This window comes from Pan troglodytes, chromosome 1 (assembly GCF_028858775.2).
Source record: "Pan troglodytes isolate AG18354 chromosome 1, NHGRI_mPanTro3-v2.0_pri, whole genome shotgun sequence".
NCBI classification, from domain to species: Eukaryota; Metazoa; Chordata; class Mammalia; order Primates; family Hominidae; genus Pan; species Pan troglodytes.
The window spans coordinates 22,422,691-22,441,284 of record NC_072398.2 but is presented as its reverse complement, the minus strand read 5'-3'; the positions used below and the strand labels follow the sequence as shown (position 1 = coordinate 22,441,284).

The following is an 18,594-nucleotide window of genomic DNA, read 5'->3' as shown; positions in this document are numbered from 1 at the left end:
TGTGTCCTTTAAAAAAAAAGAGGTGAATAAGTTTTGTCTAATTCAGTTTATTTAAAGGTTATGTATAAAACAAGGTAAAAGGAACCAGGAAATAAAAAAAGATGTAAAGAAAGTTATAAAAATAAAGAGGTATTTTTTGCGGTTAGAAACCTTAAAGAGAAATAATTTTATATGAGAAAGAATCTTGTATGGTAAATTTAGTCCTAAAATAAAATGACTGGTTGTTTAAGAAGGAGGGATATTCAGGATAAATCAGGAAGTATAAGTGTCAGAGGCATGTGAACCAGAGCAACTCCATCTTGAATAAGAGCTGGATAAAATGAGGCAGAAACCTACTGGGCTGCATTCCCAGATGGTTAAGGCATTCTAAGTCACAGGATGAGATAGGAGGTCAGCACAAGATACAGGACATAAAGACCTTGCTGATAAAACAGGTTGCAGTAAAGAAGCTGGCCAAAACCCACCAAAAACAAGATAGCCATGCTATCTTGCTACACTCTGACCAGCGCCATGACAGTTTACAAATGCCATGGCAACATCAGGAAGTTACCCTATATGGTCTAAAAATGGGAGACATGAATAATCCACCCTTGTTTAGCATATCATCAAGAAATAACCATAAGAATGGGCAACCAGCACCCCTTGGGGCTGCTAAGTCTATGGAGTAGCCATTCTTTTGTTCCTTTACTTTCTTAATAAACTTGCTTTCACTTTACTCTACGGATTCGCCCTGAATTCTTTCTTGCATGAGATCCAAGTACCTTCTCTTGAGGTCTGGATTGGGACTCCTTTCCTGTAACCCAAGTATGTCATGAACAGTCAGTGTAAATCACAAGATGATTTATTTTTTAAAAAAATGTTAATATGGATCAAATTGTCATATTATTATCAAGTTTCGGTTTGCTTAGAAAAAAACTGAGAAAAAAATTTTTCTAAATTAAGGTTATTATATCCATGTACCTCCTTGTATGTGCTTTTAAAGTCCTTGTGACATTGAGTAACAGGGATTCAACTCCTGGTCTAAAAACGACACCAAGTCCTGCTAAATCTTAAACACTGACAGCCAATTAAAGCCCCATCTTCAGGCCCTGTAGAAGATGCCAATCAAAATAAACTGCATTCTTGAGACACAGGGCAAGAAATTAAAGCTATTCAACTCCTCAAGGCCCAGGGACTATCGCGGAAGAGGTGGGCACGTATGATTGTGAGGGCTGATTTTGAAAGGTAAAATAAGTTCAGGTTTTCTGTAAATTAATCATTAATGTTAAAGGCACACAGATGCAAAACCAGCATATGGTCCCCTGTGTCAGATTAACAGGGTTTTTTTTTTTTTTTTTTTTTTGAGATGGAGTCTTGCTTTGTCTCCCAGGCTGGATGGAGTGCAATGGCCTCATCTCAGCTCACTGCAACCTCTGCCTCCTGGGTTCAAGCGGTTCTTCTGCCTCAGCCTCCTGAGTAGCTGGGATTACAGGTACATGCCACCACACCTGGCTAATTTTTATATTTTTAGTAGAGATGGGGTTTCACCATGTTGGCCAGGCTTGTCTCGAACTCCTGACCTCAGGTGATCCGCCTGCCTTGGCCTCCCAAAGTGCTGGGATTACAGGCATGAGCCACCGCGCCTGCCCTAACGAGGTTTTCTTGAAGTATTAACCAACTCCTTAATAAAGGTTGTAAAGGTTATAAAAGGCTTATGGAAGCTATATCATATGGTCAAGATTAAAATTTTATAGATTATTTATAAAATTTTGAAAAACAAATTTAATTGGCTTCATGCTGTTTTTATTAGGGCTTATTATTTGGAAAATTAAGTCTCCTCTCTCAAAGATAAAGGTTTTTGCTTTTTTTTGAAATCCTTGAGGTATCACTTTGGTTAAAAATAAATGACTTATTTTACAATGACCTGTGAACCTATTTTGTGATATCAAATGTTTAAAACCTTTGATATTTGACAAATTCTCCAAAATCAAATTATAAATTATATCTTTTTCTGACCTAATTAATCTTTTAAGATATTAGGCTCCCTAAAGTCCAGAAAATAGAAGTCCAAAATTTGGCTTATTTGGTACAAAAATTATACAAGAAGCATTATCAAATATGAAATTGTGTTGGGTTTTCTTTGGGTTATATTTGTATAAATATGTTATTGGTATATGTTCTAAAATTATGGGAAACTCCTGTAATTCTGACATAGCAGTATATATTATCAGTAATAATCATAATTGTTATGTTAAAATTATTGTGTGCCACAGAGGTAACAAATTTCCTCACTAATTGTGTCTTTGATTGTGGCTACCCTAAAACTTTCATCATCCATGGACAATTGTCCTGTTTTGGTCCTCTTTAGAAGGTAGTTTTATAATCAGCTATACAATTCTAACAAGTGCTCTTGAATGCACATTTCTGATAACTTTGGAGATTGTGACATCAGAATAGAGGAAAAACTTTCAGGACTCATGGAGAGCTAAAATGTTTACGAGTATCAAGCAGAACAGGAATTAACAGCATGGTCTGAACTAATCTTTTTGACTTTTTGCTTAAAATGTTTGCTGATCCTAAAATCACAAGCATTCCTATACACCAATAACAGATAAACAGAGAGCCAAATCATTAGTGAACTCCCATTCACAATTGCTACAAAGAGAAAAAAATACCTAGGAATCCAACTTACAAGGGATGTGAAGGACCTCTTCAAGGAGAATTACAAACCACTGCTCAACGAAAAAAAAGAGGACACAAACAAATGGAAGGACATTCCATGCTTATGGATAGGAAGAATCAATATCCTGAAAATGGCCATACTGCCCAAGGTAATTTATAGATTCAATGCCATCCCCATCAAGCTACCAATGACTTTCTTCACAGAATTGGAAAAAACTACTTTAAAGTTCATATGGAACCAAAAAACAGGCTGCATTGCCAAGACAATTCTAAGCAAAAAGAACAAAGCTGGAGGCATCATGCTACCTAACTTCAAACTATACTACAAGGCTACAGTAACCAAAGCAGCATGGTACTGGTACCAAAACAGAGATATAGACCAATGGAACAGAACAGAGGCCTCAGAAATAACACCACACATCCACAAGCATCTGATCTTTGACAAATCTGACAAAAACAAGAAATGGGGAAAGGGTTCCCTATTTAATAAATGGTGCTGGGAAAACTGGCTAGCCATATGTGGAAAGCTGAAACTGGATTCCTTCCTTACACCTTATACAAAAATTAATTCAAGATGGATTAAAGACTTAAATGTTAAACCTAAAACCATAAAAACTCTAAAAGAAAACCTAGGCAATACCATTCAGGACATAGGCATGGGCAAGGACTTCATGATTAAAACACCAAGAGCAGTGGCAACAAAAGCCAAAATAGACAAATGGAATCTAATTAAACGAAAGAGCTTCTGCACGGCAAAAGAAACTACCATCAGAGTGAACAGGCAACCTACAGAATGAGGGAAAATGTTTGCGATCTACCCATCTGACAAAGGGCTAATATCCAGAATCTACAAAGAACTTAAACAAATTTATAAGAAAAAAACAAACAACCCCAGCAAAAAGTGGGCAAAGGATATGAACAGACACTTCTCAAAAGAAGACATTTATGTAGCCAACAGACACATGAAAAAATGCTCATCATCACTGGTCATCAGAGAAATGCAAATCAAAACCACAATGAAAAACCATCTCATGCCAGTTAGAATGGCGATCATTAAAAAGTCAGGAAATGACAGATGCTGGAGAGGATGTGGCAAAATAGGAATGCTTTTACACTGTTGGTGAGAGTGTAAATTAGTTCAACCATTGTGGAGGACAGTGGGGTGATTCCTCAAGGATCTAGAACTAGAAATACCATTTGACCCAGCGATCCCATTACTGGGTATATACCCAAAGGATTATAAATCATGCTACAGTAAAAACACATGCACACATATGTTTATTGCGGCACTATTCACAATAGCTAAGACTTGGAACCAACCCAAATGTCCATCAATGATAGACTGGATTAAGAAAATGTGGCACATATACACCAGGGAATACTATGCAGCCATAAAAAAGGATGAGTTCATGTCCTCTGAATGGACACGGATGGAGCTGGAAACCATCATTCCCAGCAAACTGTCACAAGGACAGAAAACCAAACACCACTTGTTCTCACTCATAGGTAGGAATTGAACAATGAGAACATTTGGACACAGGGTGGGGAACATCACACATTGGGGCCTGTTGGGGTTTGGGGGGCTGGGGGAGGGATAGATAGCATTAGGAGAAACACCTAATGTAAATGACGAGTTGATGGGTGCAGCAAACCAACATGGCACATGTATACCTATGTAACAAACCTGCACGTTGTGCACATGTACCCTAGAACTTAAAGTATTAAAAAAAAAAGTTAGCTGATCCTTTGTTTTTTCTGAGTCTAAAACTTTTCTTTTGAGCTATCGACAGCTTTTAACAATTTAGTATATTCTCATGAACAAAATTTGGAGCATATTTGTTTCTCTCTACTTGATATCCACAGAATTTGGAAACTATGAGTATTCGTAACTTATGGCAATACAGTTATTTGCATAAGTGCAATAAAAATCTGTTTTCATTTGTAACAGAACACAATTGGAGAAACTGATTATTTTACCAAGGCTTTGACTGGAATAGTGTACTTTCCTTTAAGGAATCAACTTGGCTTATGGAGGAAATAAAGCCCGTGGCAAAACTGGCCTCATATTTTGTGTACGCAGTGCCTGTACAAGGTTTCTGACCAGTGGTAAGTAAAGAATGTCACTTTCTAACAAGTCCAGAAGCCCCAGGTTTATCTTGGAACCTCAACAGGAGAGGAAATTCACCCAACTCATTGATATTTGATGCGCAAATCCACGACTGGGCTTGGCTTTAAAAAAGTCTTATCTGATATCCCTTCTGTGGAACAAAGTTCCATCAAAGCCAATTAAAAAACTATTAAAAAATAATTATTCTTGCTGCACTGTATACAAATAATTAGGCCAAGTATAATAAGGCAAACCAGTCCTACCATGATTTGTCTTCAGCAAGGGAAACTGGAGAGAGAAAACTTATGTTTCAAAAAGTATAGTACACCTGTTGTTAGATTCTAATCCTGCCTAATGTTTTTCAATTTTTATTATTTCTACAGTTTGGGTTGAATTCTAAACTTTTTCTTGGCTACAAGTCTTCAAAATAATGTTTTCAATTATTTTTTCTTTTTTTCCTTCTTTTTTTCCCATTTTTCCTAATTGGGAATCACTGAAAGCTAAGCTGTGCTTTCTTAAAGCCCTGCGAACTGAAACTAGAGAACTTAAACTTCAGAAGAAAATAACAGCAACCTATTTACATACATAAGACACTTTCATACCTGCCTACTGATGTATAGACTTCAGAGGAATGTGGCCTGTATCAATTTTGCAGGATTGTTCTTTTGTTTGCTGTTGTTTTTCTCCCTTCCTCCTCCTATTTTCTCTTCAGAGGACACTAGACTTCACAATCTGCTAAAAATGAGCTTTCAGCACCTGCTCGTCTAGGAATAAACCATCCCAGCCATGAGAGATCAGATGAAACCTGAGACCAGAGACTCATTTTCTTGCAAAATGCTTTCTTGAAAAGATTTTAGAGAAGTTGGGAAATGTGAAAGGAAAGTATCTTGGGCCCCTTCGAGCTGGGAACCACTCAGGGCAAATCTGCCTCCCATTCTCTTCAAAGACATCCCTCTGCTCACAGAGATAGATGCATATTCTGATTACCTGCTTTGGAAAGACTTATCAAAAACTCAAAAGAATGCAACCGCTTATGTTTCACCCTATGTGTGACCTGGAAGCTCCTTCCCCACTTTGAGTCTTCCTGCCTTTGCTTCAAGTTGTCCTGCCTTTCCAGACCAACCAATGTACTTCTTACATATATTGATTGATGTTTCATGTCTCCCTAAAATATATAAATACTGGAACAATCTCTGCTTTGTGTAAATCTGGTTTAATTTGATTCTTTGTGTTAGCTCAGAAAATATTTATAGTAAACACCGAAATGGGGCGAACATCTTTATCATAAAAAGTTAACATAAATTACTAAGAAAAGCATCAAGAAACCAAAATATACACAGGTGAGGGCCATGATGGGTCTTTCACAAAGGAGAACATGAAACTGGTAAGCAAACATAGGAAAAATTCATACTTCCTAGTATTCAATGGAAATTAAAACACTGAGGTTTTTATGAATCTTTCAAATGAGCAGTTTTATAAAAAACTGAAACATTTAATAATGGCCAGGATAGAGACACTCTCATACCCTCCTGCAGGGCAGTAAACCTTAATTCAAGTCTTTTGAAAAGCAGTTTGACAATATACTTCAAAAGCCCCATGCGACATAAGAAAAAATATATTGATCTCTGCCCCCAATTCCTGATACATATCTAAAACCCTTAGAATTTCCTGGGTGATAGAAGGATCTTTTGTTCTAATGAGGTGACTCTTGGTGGGCTCCTGGGTGGGCACCTGGCACCAGAAAGACCAAGACATGGTTAGGAGCTTGGAACTTTCAGCCCTATCCCCCCATCCTCAAGGGAGGAGAGTGAGGCTGGAGACTGAATGCACAACGGATCATGCCTATGAACTGAAGCCTACACCAAAATCCCTAATCTGCAGAGTTCCGAGAGCTTCCAGGATGCTCAACACATCCACGTGCCAGGAGGGCGGTGTACCCCAACTCCATGGAGACAGAAGCTCCTGTGCTCAGGACCCTTCCCACCTCACCCTAGGCACCTCTCCATCTGGCTGTACATCTGAATCCTTTCTACAAAACCAGGAGACGTAAGTAATGTTTCCCCTGACTTCTGTGAGCTGTTACAGCAAACTCTCAAACCTGAAGAGGAGGCTGCGGGAACCCCCAATTTGTAGTCAAGTTGGTCAGAAGTATCAGAGGCCTGTGTCTTATGCTTGGCTCTGAAGTATGGGCAGTCTGTGGGGCCTGTGAGGTGTGCACTAACTCCAGGTAGGTAGTGTCAGAATTGAACTGAATGTCAGGACACCCAACTGGTGTACAGAGAGTTGAAGAAACGATTAAGAGTGGGGAAAATCCCCATATGGTTGGTCAGAAGTGTTTTGAGTAGAAAAACAGTGTTTTTATAGACCCCAATAATTTTACTTTGGCAGATTTAGAAAGAAATCTAAATACGGAAAAAGAAATCTATGGCCTAAAATTTTTTTAACTGGAAATAATCTTTAATAAGCACAACAGTGAGTATATGGTTATAGTGTGGTGTATCTATTCTTTGGAATACTTTTTCACTATTTCTTTTTTTTTGAGACGGAGTCTCACTGTGTCACCCAGGCTGGAGTGCAATGGTGTGATCTCGGCTCACTGCAACCTCTGCCTCCTGGGTTCAAGCAATTCTCCTGCCTCAGCCTCCCGAGTAGCTGGGACTACAGGCACGTGCCACCATGCCCAGCTAACTTTTTGTATTTTTAGTAGAGATGGGGTTCCACTGTGTTAGCCAGCATGGTCTCAATCTCCTTGATCTCATGGTCTGCCCGCCTCAGCCTCCCAAACTGCTGGGATTACAGGCGTGAGCCACTGTGCCCAGCTCTCTTACGTTATTTCAAATAATGTTTATAAAGACTACACAATAATACATGCATAAAATGCAATGTCAAGGGGGAAAGGCAGGCTACAAAATGCTCTACATACTGTATTTTTGATATAGGTTGGAAGGAAATGCACCAAAATATTATTATTGGTCATCTTTGGAAAATGAAACTATTATTTTCTTCTTTATACTGCTTAGGATATCTAAGTTTTTGTTGTTGTTGTTGTTGCTTTTTTTTTGAGATGGAGTCTTACTCTGTTGCCCAGGCTGGAGTGCAGTGGCGCGATCTCGGCTCACTATGACCTCCGCCTCCTGGGTTCAAGCAGTTCTCCTGCCTTAGCCTCCTGAGTAGCTGGGATTACTGGCATGCACCACCATGCCCAGCTAATTTTTGTATTTTTAGTAGAGACGGTTTCACCATGTTGGTCAGGCTGGTATCTAATTCCTGACCTCGTGATCCGCCCACCTGGCCTCCCAAAATGCTGGGATAACAGGCGTGAGCCACCGCACCCAGCTCTTTTTTTTTTTCTTTTTGAGACAGAGTCTCGCTCTGTCGCCCAGGCTGGAGTGCAGTGGTGTGATCCCGGCTCACTGCAATCTCTGCCTCCCAGGCTCAAGTGATTCTCCTGCCTCAGCCTCCCGAGTAGCTGGGACTACAGGCATGCGCCACCAACGCCAGGCTAATTTTGTATTTTTAGTAGAGACGAGGTTTCACCATGTTGGCCAGGCTGGTCTCAAACTCCTGACCTTGTGATCCGCTCACCTTGGCCTCCCAAAGTGCTGGGTTATAGGCGTGAGCCACTGCACCTGGCCTAGAATATCTAAGTTTTCTTTAATGAATGTGTATCGCTTTACCATAGAAACAAAATCTGTAAAGCCAGAAAAAATCATGAATGCTAATTAGCGTAATACAATATTATCTCATAATTTAGATGTGGAAGCAAACAAAATGTAATGAAACTAAAAGTGTTATCCAGATGTATGCATTACTTCTTTTCTCTCCACTGTCAACAAAGTAATTTCTGGCTAAGTGGGAATAACCATCTGAGAGCTACTACTTCCCTTCATAAATCAACATGTGTATAGTAGCACACAGAACCCAAGAAAATGCAGAGAAAGCCAAGGAATTTTTAAAAGAAAAACATTTGCCAAATTGTCTACAAAGTACGTGTTGTGAATTTCATAAATCTCGTTAGAATATGACAATAAAGTGGGTGTGCACATCTTTGCGATGGTTTACAGAAACAGACACCAAAATGCTAAGCCCATGCACTACACATCGTAGAAATATGGAATGAAGGTGGAGATGTCCTTAGATAAAATGGCATAAATAAGCAGTTCTCAAAGTGTGGTCTGCAGACCCCCAGGGTCTGTGTGGGCAAAATGGTTTTCATAATAATATTAAGACTTTGTTATCACTCATTTTCACTATGTTGATATGTGCACTGATGGAACAAAATCAGTGTTGGGTAAAACTGCTGACGCCTTAGCATGAACAAACTCTGTGACGCCAAACAGAGTAGTCGATGCTGCATTCTTCACTGCTATGAAATTGGTGATTTTTTTAAAATGGCAGTCTCAGTTGAGAATGTACTTAATAAAGCAGTAAAAATTATTAATTCCATCTAATCTCTGCCCTTGATCCTCTACTGTTTTTAATATTGTGTGTGATGCCACGGGACGTAGGCATAAAGCATTTCTGCTACAATTTGAAGTATCTTGGTTGTCTCCAAGAAAAGCACTTACGTCATTTTGTGAGTCGTAACCTGTATTGTTTTTTGCATAGAGCACCATATTGAAAATATGACGGACAACCTGAAGTGATTCAGACTTGTGTATTTGGCAGACATTTTCTGAAAAATGAACAAAGTGAGCCTGTCACTTCAAGGGAAACAACTGATGCTATTTGTTGCCAAGGATAAAATTTGAGCTTTCAAATGAAAGTGAGAATTCTGGAAAACTTGTATCTGCCATTATGAGTTTAATAGCTTCTCTATATCTTTGGATAAGATTGACTTTAATGAATGTGATCTTTTTTATCTTGTATAATGAAATGTGTCAACAGTTGGAAGATCTGCATAACTTAGTGAATCAGTGTTTTCCAAATGACCAGTACATCATGTTACAAAATAATGCATAAGTAAAAGATCCATTCAAATTGCAAGATGGGCCAATGGGTATTAATGTAACAGATATGAAAAGTTTGTTGATATGATTTCATGTTCTACATTGCAACTAAACTTTAAGAAATTACAACTGCTAAATTTGGTGTTATATCAAAGAATAATCCACAATGATCTGAAAAGGCTATTAAAATACTCCTATGGTTTTCAACTATAAATCTACATAAGGCCAAATTTTCTTCATATACTTCAACCAAAGCATCATATCACAACAGATTGAATGCAGAAGCAGGTGCAAGAATCCAATGGTCTTTGGTTTAGCCAGACAATAAAGAGATTTGTAAAATTGTCGGATTAATTTTTCCTTTTTTTTTGAGACAGCGTCTCTGTCTGTCACCCAGGCTGGAGTGCAATGGCGTGATCTCAGCTCACTGTAACCACTGACTCCCGGGTTCAAGTGATTCTCCTGCCTCAGCCTCCTGAGTAGCTGGGATTGCAGGCATGCGCCACCACACCCAGCTAATTTTTGTATTTTTAGTAGACACGAGGTTTCACCATGTTGGCCAGGCTGGTCTTGAACTTCTGACCACAAGCAATCCACCCAACTTGGCCTCCCAAAGTGCTGGGATTACAGGTGTGAGCCACTGCACCTGGCCTTGTATTAGTTTTTCTATTGCTACCATTAAAAATTACCACAAACCACAGTGGCTTAACAACACAAATGTATTCTCGTACAGCTCCATAGGTCTGCAGTGTGACATGGGTTCTCACTGAGCTACCATCAAGGTATCCCAGAGCTGTGTTCCCTTTTGGAGGCTCTAATGAAGAATCTGTTTCCTTACCTTTTCTAGCTTCTGGAGGTCCTGTTCATTCCTTAGCTCTCGACTCCATCCTCAATCTTCAAGGCCAGCAATAGTGCATCTCCCTCTGAGCCTTCACTGTCACGTCTCCCTCTCACCAGTTGGAAAAGGTTTTCCACTTTTCAGGAGCTGATGATTAGATTGGGTCCACCTGGATAATGAAAGATAATCTCCCATCTCAAAATTGTTAACCCTAATCATATCTGTAATGTCCCTTTTGCCACGTAAAATAACATGTTTTATAGGTTCAGAGTATTAAGGTGTGGACAGAATTGAGGGCCGTAACTGCTCACCATGAATGTGAAACAGTACCATTCTTCCCACTAAATTTGTTTGCAAAATATATTTTTCATTAGAATGTCATATCTTAACACATAATGGGTTTGTCATTCTAAAGTGAGTGAATATTTTTAAAAAATTTCTCAGTTTTGCTTTCTAACATGGTATCTTGGTCCACTTAATGTTGCTATAACAGAATACCTGAGGCTGGGTAATTTATAAAGAAAAGAGGTTTTTTTGGCTTATGATTCTGGAGCTGGAAGTTCAAGAAGCATGGCGCCCACATCTGCCTGGCCTCTGGTGAGGGCTTCCCGCTGCATCATAACATGGTGGAGAAGCAGAGGGAGAAGCAGGCATGTACAAAAAAGGGACCAAAAACAAGGAGCAGCTTCGCGTTATAACAACCCACTATCATGGTAACTAGTTCAGTTCTGCAAGAACTAGCCCGGTCTCACAAGAAGTCCATCTTAACGAGCTAATCACCTCTGATATGCCCTACCTCCCAACACCGCTACACTGGCAATTCAAGGTGAGTTTTCACAGGGACAAACCACATCCAAACCACAGCATATGGTTAAGTATTGGTAAACATAAACCACATAAACAAAAGCTTTTGGAGTTCTGAATTAGTTTTAACGAGTATAGAGGTTATGAAGCCAAGAAGGTTGAGGACTGCTGGCTTAAATTTTTGAAATGGTAAGAGCAGACCCATCCTAAGAGTGTCTCAAAATCACATAAACATCCTCCATAGAAAGATGAAATCATCCCATAATACAGAGAAAATGCTGGAAAAATGTGGTGGTAAGTGTCATTAGGTGAGTTGACCAGAATCTTTCAGATGATTGGTGCCAACTCCCAGACACGCTGGCAAAAGCTCTAGCAAAGAAAGAGCTGCTTTAAGGTGTCCTTTAAGCATCCCTTCTGTCCCCAGTGTCACACATGACTGGCAAACCCTAGGGATGTGTCCCTAGTGCCTATGTTATGGCTGGGTTTCATGCATGTTGGACTGACCCTGCCCTGGAACCCTACTGGTGAGACTATTGTTGACATGGAATGTGGTTCTGCATGGCTCAAAAGAAACTACTTCAGGCTCACTCCATGGCAATCTTATGTCAGATATTGCTAGCACTTATCTACTCTTCTTTTTTTAGAGACAGAGGTCTCACTATGTTGCCCAGGCTGGACTCAAACTCCTAAGCTCAAGTGATCCTCCCACCTCAGACTCCTAAGTAGCTGGGACTTACAGGCATGAGTCACCACACTTGGCTTCATCTACTCTTCTATTTTTTTTTTCATGTGAAGCAAGGCTTCCAAATTTGTGAACAATAATATAGTCTATCATTTCAATGTCAAACAAAACCAAACAAAGCTCCTACCTCAAATGAGAGGAGAAGTAGGAGAAGGAAGACAACTAAGATTTGTAGAGTGCCTGCCATAATCCTGTCATTTTGACTGGTTTCTCTTTAATTCTCTCTATAAACCTCTGAGAGATATCATCCTATCCTCTCACAGGTGGGAAAACTGAGGCCCAGCAAGGTTAAGAAATCACCCTGGGTCAGGCAACAAATAAGTAGAAGAGACAGATTTCAGACCTGGGTCCATCTGGTTCTAACATTCACACGGGTTCCGTTCCCCCACGCTGTCTGCTAAGCAGTGTTGGGACCCTAGAGTGTGTTAAAAGAAAACACCATGCTCTGAACACCAAAACCCGAAGCAGAGGCCATCCCTCCTGAACTGAGGCCAGGCCCAGGAAGAAGTTTACTCATCCCTCACAAATCAGCATGTGAAAAGCAGCTGACAACCTCAAAGGAAAACCGCAAAGGGAATGAATTCATCAAAGATCCCTCAGCCACAGCCCCAGTGCATGCACTGCCATGGGACCTTCAAAGTGAAGGAGAGGGCCAGCCACTGCATTGGGCCAGAGGGACTTGAGTTCCACATCTGGTTCTGCTACTCATTATCCAAGCACAATTGGGAAACAATTTTGTCTTTGTAAACCTCCATTTTCCCATGTGTAAAAAAGCAATAATGCCCTCCTCTCCCTGAGTTCCTCCAAGAATTAAAATAAGGAATCCAAGACAGAGACAAGACACTCATGGGTAGTGAGGGAGACAAGTGAAGAAGACCCTCCTGATAACTCCCAGTAAACGCTGTGCAAAGAAATGGAAGCAGAGAGAGCTGCATGGCATTGAGCATAGCTAGTGGGGCATACAGCGTAGGAGGAATGTGGCTGGAAAGGCCGTGTGTGCAAGCAAGCTTTGATTTAACTGTATGTGAGGGAATCACAAAATTACAATGGCTTAAACAAGATAAAAGTGGTTTTCCCTCCATGAAACCAAGTAAGGAATTAGGCAATGCCAAGCTAGTGGCTCCACAATTGAGGACACAGCTCCTTCCATTTTGTGGCTTCACCGTCCTCATGGTCTTCATGGCCCAGCATGGCTACCTGAGCTCTGGCTATCATCTCCATATTCTCGAAAGGAAGCGGAATGACAAAAAAGACATGCCTCTTCTCCTTCCATCCGATTACCTGGAACTTAGTTACAGGGCTTCACCTAAAATAGTCTGAGGGATTTCTGAGTGCAGTGGCTTATGGGCAGTTGTCCATGTACCTAGGATTCAGGGAGAGGACTAAACATTCCTCATGTAGCTTGCTGGTGCCAGGGTGAGCAATATGGACTTTGTTCTCAAGTAATTGTGATTGTGCATTTTGACATGCCTGGCAGTTCCCTGGGGGACTGGTGCAGAGGCTTGTCTTTTCTTCAACCCCTCAGGCTGGTGCACCTCCCCAGGTGGCATCTTGTTTGTTTTTGAGACAGAGATTCACTCTCGTCACCCAGGTTGGAGTGCAATGGCACGATCTCAGCTCACTGCAACCTCCGCCTCCTGAGTTCAGGCAATTCTCCAGCCTCAGCCTCCCAAGTTGCTGGGATTACAGGCGCCCACCACCATGCCTGCCTAATTTTTGTATTTTTAATACAGACGGGGTTTTACCATGTTGGGCAGGCGGGTCTCAAACTCCTGAGCTCAGGTGATCCACCCACCTTGGCCTCCCAAAGTGCTGGGATTACAGATGTGAGCCACCGTGCCCAGCCTGTTGAAAACATTTAAAGACATAAACTCCCCATAGCTGTCTGGAGCAAGGAACAGCAGATGGGTCATGCAGCACATAGACCAAAAATCCTGGGAAGGAGGAGGCTGAGGAGGAAGATGCTTGGGGAAAGAAGGTCGTTGAAGGGCTACTGCATATACCAGGGAACCCAGGCTGCAATGCACATGTCCAGGGCTGGACACATGCTCAGAAAAGATCTAAGAGGACCCTAGGCTTGCACCTGTGGCTGATCTTTGTATTCCATGCAAGCAGGAGGTAAAGTCTAGGGAAAATGGAAAGAGTGGCTTGGCTAAGTGTCTAAGGAATGCCTCAGCTCAGAGCCAATCTGCCAAGATCAGAAGATTTTTCTTTTGTGTTTGGTCCAGGTGTTTTTAGTCCAGGTATTTAAGGAAATCTGTGTCAACTGTGGCTGACCACTGAGGTAACAGAGCAAAGACTTCAGTGTCTACATATAAAGAATGCAGTCTGCAAAAATCATATGGAAATGTCACTAAACAAAGAAGACTGCAGCCCTTAATAAGCAATAACAGCAAATCTTGCAAAGGGCAAAGAATCTGATTTCCAGAGTTATCACATTATAATATTCAAAATGACCAGTTTTTTTCTTTCAATCAGCTTCCTCAGGTTGAAATGTCGTTTTTAACAGCAGCAAAAAAAATTAGAAGGCATACCAAGAAAAAAAGAACAGTATAACCCATTCACAGGAAAAAGAAACGGACAGAAGCCATCCGTGAGGAAGCCTAGACATTGAACTTGCCAGGCAAAGAGGGCTGGACTGTTCAGCCCTACCCCTTGACCTCCTGGGTCAATGATTTTATGGCCAATGATGTTGATCAATCAATGGTGCCTACGCAATAAAACTTCCATAAACACCCCCAAATGGCTACGTCTGGGGAGCTTCTGCTAACTTCAGGTACATATTATCAGAATTGAATTGAATTGTAGGACACACACTTGGTGTCTGGAGAATTGTTTTTGTGTGGAATAAAAAAACCACACACTTGGTGTCAGAAGTGTTGTGAGAAAAAATAGTTCAGAGAAGTATTCCTTCCTCTTCTATTTCTTAGTAGAGTTTGAGAATTGGTGTTAATTTTTCTTTAAAGGTTTGGCAGAAAATTCACCAAGCTGAAGCCATCTGGTCCTGCTTTAGGGGAGGTTTTTGATTACTGATTCAACCTTTTTTTTTTTTTTTTTTTTGAGATGGAGTCTCGCTCTGTCACCCAGACTGGAGTGCAGTGGCTCAATCTCGGCTCACTGCAAGCTCCGCCTCCCGGGTTCATGCTATTCTCCCGACTCAACCTCCTGAGTAGCTGGGACTACAGGCACCAGCCACCACACCCGGCTTTTTTTTTTTTTTTTTTTTTTAGTAGAGATGGGGTTTCACTGTGTTAGCCAGGATGGTCTCAATCTCCTGACCTCGTGATCTGCCCGTCTCAGCCTCCCAAAGTGCTGGGATTACAGGCTTGAGCCATCGTGCCTGGCCTTACTGATTCAACCTCTTATTGGATTCAATCTCTTTACTTTTCCTAGCTTGTTCAGATTTATTTCTTCCTGAGTCAGTTTTGGTCATTTGTGTACAGTTGTTCACAGTATTCACTTAAAATGCTTTTTTTTTTTTTTTTCCTGTAAGGTCCATAGTGATGCCCCTACTTTCATGTCTGATTTTAGTTATTTGCATCTTTACTCTTTATTTCTCAGTCTAGCTAAAGATTTGTCAGTGTTGTTCATCTTTTCAAAATTTTCATTTCAGCTATTGTACTTTTCAGCTCCAGAATTTTGATTTGGTTTATTTTTCATAATTTGTCTCTTTGCTGATATTCTGTTTATACATTTATTGTTTACCTGGCTTCCTTTAGTTCTTTGTCCATGGTTTCCTTTAGTTAGTTAAGCATATTTAAGACCATTTAAATAAACGTTTAAGTAAACTTTTAAACATTTAAATAAAAGTCTTTGTCTAGCAAGTTCAATGTCTAGGCTTCCCCAGGGATGGTTTCTGTCAATTTATTTTTCCTGTGAATGGGTTGTACTTCTCTTTTTTCTTGGTATGCTTCCTGTTTTATTTATTTATTTACTTTTTGGTTAAAAACTGGGCACTTCGGGCCTGGTATGGTGGCTCACGCCTGTAATCCCAGCACTTTGGGATGCCGAGGTGGGTGGGTCACAAGGTCAGGCATTCGAGACCATCCTGGCCAACATAATGAAACCCTGTCTCTACTAAAAATACAAAAAATTAGCTGGGTGTGGTGGTGGGTGCCTGTAATCCCAGCAACTCGGAAGGCTGAGGCAGGAGAATCGCTTGAACCTGGGAGGCGGAGGTTGCAGGCTGCTGAGATCGCGCCACTGCACTCCAGCCCTGGTGACAGTGCGAGTCTCCGTCTCAAAAAAAAAAAAAAAAACAAAAACTGGGCACTTCAACCTGAAAAAGCTGATTGAAAGAAAAAAAAACCTGGGCATTTTGAATATTATAATGTGGTAACTCTGGAAATCAGATCCTGTTAATGCTTATTAAGGGCTGCAGTCTTCTGTTTGTTTAGATCATGCCTTAGTCTTTCTGGCCACCAGCCCCTATCCTGAAGCTAGTCAGGGGTCCCCAGCCACCAGTCATTTCATTAGCATACCAACAACATTCATCACACCTGAGATTCCAAAGGTTTTAGAAGCTTGTGCCAGGAACGGGGATAAAGACCAAATATTTATTTTTATTATATCACAACTTCCTAACTCATTTATTGAGTCATTATGCTTCACCTTAGGGCATATGCAGCCTCTTCACATTAGGGGAAATTCAGCCTATCAAGTGCAACACTGAAAGCTAAATAACAACAACACAACAACAACCAATCAGGGATGGGCGCGGTGGCTCATGCCTGTAATCTAATCCCAGCACTTCAGGAGACCGAAGCGGGAGGGTCACTTCAGGTCAGGAATTCGAGACCACCCTGGTCAACATGGCAAAAAACCCCTCTCTACTAAAATTACAAAAATTAGCTGGGCAGGGTGGCACATACCTGTAATTCCAGCTAACTTGGGAGGCTGAGGCAAGAGAATCACTTGAACTTGGGAGGCAGAGGTTGCAGTGATCTGAGATCGTGCCACTGCACTCCAGCCTGGGCGAAAAAGCAAGACCCTGTTTCAAAACAACAACAACAACAAACCAGGTTGGGGAGTTATTTCTCAGGAATTCTGTAGCAAGGGCTCATATGCATCAGTTAGAGTTGGACTTTGTGACCTTCAGGTGTCCTTCCTTTTCCAAGAATCGATTATTTTTATAATTCTGTTAAATGTAATTAATTTCTCAAATTTATCAAAGATCATTATTTGGACCATTATTTTCTTAGCCAAAATGCTGGCCTGCCCCAGTTCCATCCAGGGTTAATCTGCATTTAAACAGCTCTTTAAAAATATTTGGTTTTCCCCATCCATCTATGGCCAATTGATTTTTGACAAGAAGCCAAGACAATTCAATAGGAAAAGGACAATCTCTTCAACGAATGGTGCTGGGACAACTAGAAGTCCACATGCAAAACAATGAACTTGGACCCTAACCTCACACTACATACAAAAATTATCTTAAAATGGATCAACAACCTAAATATAGGAGCTAAAACTATAAAACTCTTAGAAGAAAACACAGGAGTAAATCTTCACAACCTTGGATTTGACAATGATATCTCACACAGGACACCAAATGCACAAACAACAAAAGAAAAAACAGTTAAGCTGAACTTCATCAAAATTAAAGTTTTATGTGCATGAAAGGACATCAGAAAGTGAAAAAGACAATTACAGAATGGGAGAGAAATATTTGCAAAGCATATATCTGATAAGGGTCTAGTATCCAGAAGAACTCTTACAACCCAACAACAAAAAGACAACCCAATTTTAAAATGGGCAAAGGACTTGAATAGACATGTCTCCAAAGAAGATATACAGATGGCCAACAAACACATGAAAAGGAGAATGCTTAACAGCATTAGTTATTAGGAAAATGTAAACCAAAACCAGAATGAGGTACCCCTGCACACCTACTAGGATAACAATAAAATGGAAAATAACAAGTGTTGGTGAGGATGTGGAGAAATTGGAATCCTGTACATTGCTGGTAGGAATATAAAATGGTTCAGCCATCGTGGAAACCACTTGGGGTTCCTCAAATAGTTAAACACTGAAGGCTGGGCACGGTGGCTCATGCCTGTAATCCAGCACTGTGGGAGGCCAAGGCAGGCAGATAATTTGAGTTCAGGATCAAGACCAGCCTGGCCAACATGGTGAAACCCCATCTCTACTAAAAATACAAAAATTAGCCAGATGTGGTGGCACACACCTGTAACTCCAGCTACTCAGGAGGCCGAGGCAAGAGAATTGCTCGAACCTGGGAGGCAGAGGTTGCAGTGAGCCAAGATTGCGGCCACTGCACTCTAGGCTGGGCAACAGAGCAAGGCTCTGTCTCAAAAAAAAAAAAAAAAATTGAATTACCATGCGATCCAACAATTCAACCCCTATGTATGTACCCTCCCCAAATAAAAATGGGCTCTCAAACAAATACATGTACATGCATGTTCATAGTAGCATTATTCACAAAGCCAAAAGATGCAAACAGCCCCAATGTCCATAGATGAATAAACTGTGG

General features: G+C 40.7%; 1 long non-coding RNA gene across 1 annotated transcript in view; it reads right to left on the bottom strand.

Moving 5' to 3' along the window:
• LOC107970393 (uncharacterized) overlaps positions 1-18,594 on the bottom strand; it is an 81,436-nt gene that overhangs the window by 62,021 nt on the left and 821 nt on the right. Inside the window, exon 2 of the long non-coding RNA XR_001712980.3 lies at positions 10,556-10,724. This is a non-coding gene — a long non-coding RNA (uncharacterized LOC107970393). The remainder of the gene's footprint in view (positions 1-10,555; positions 10,725-18,594) is intronic.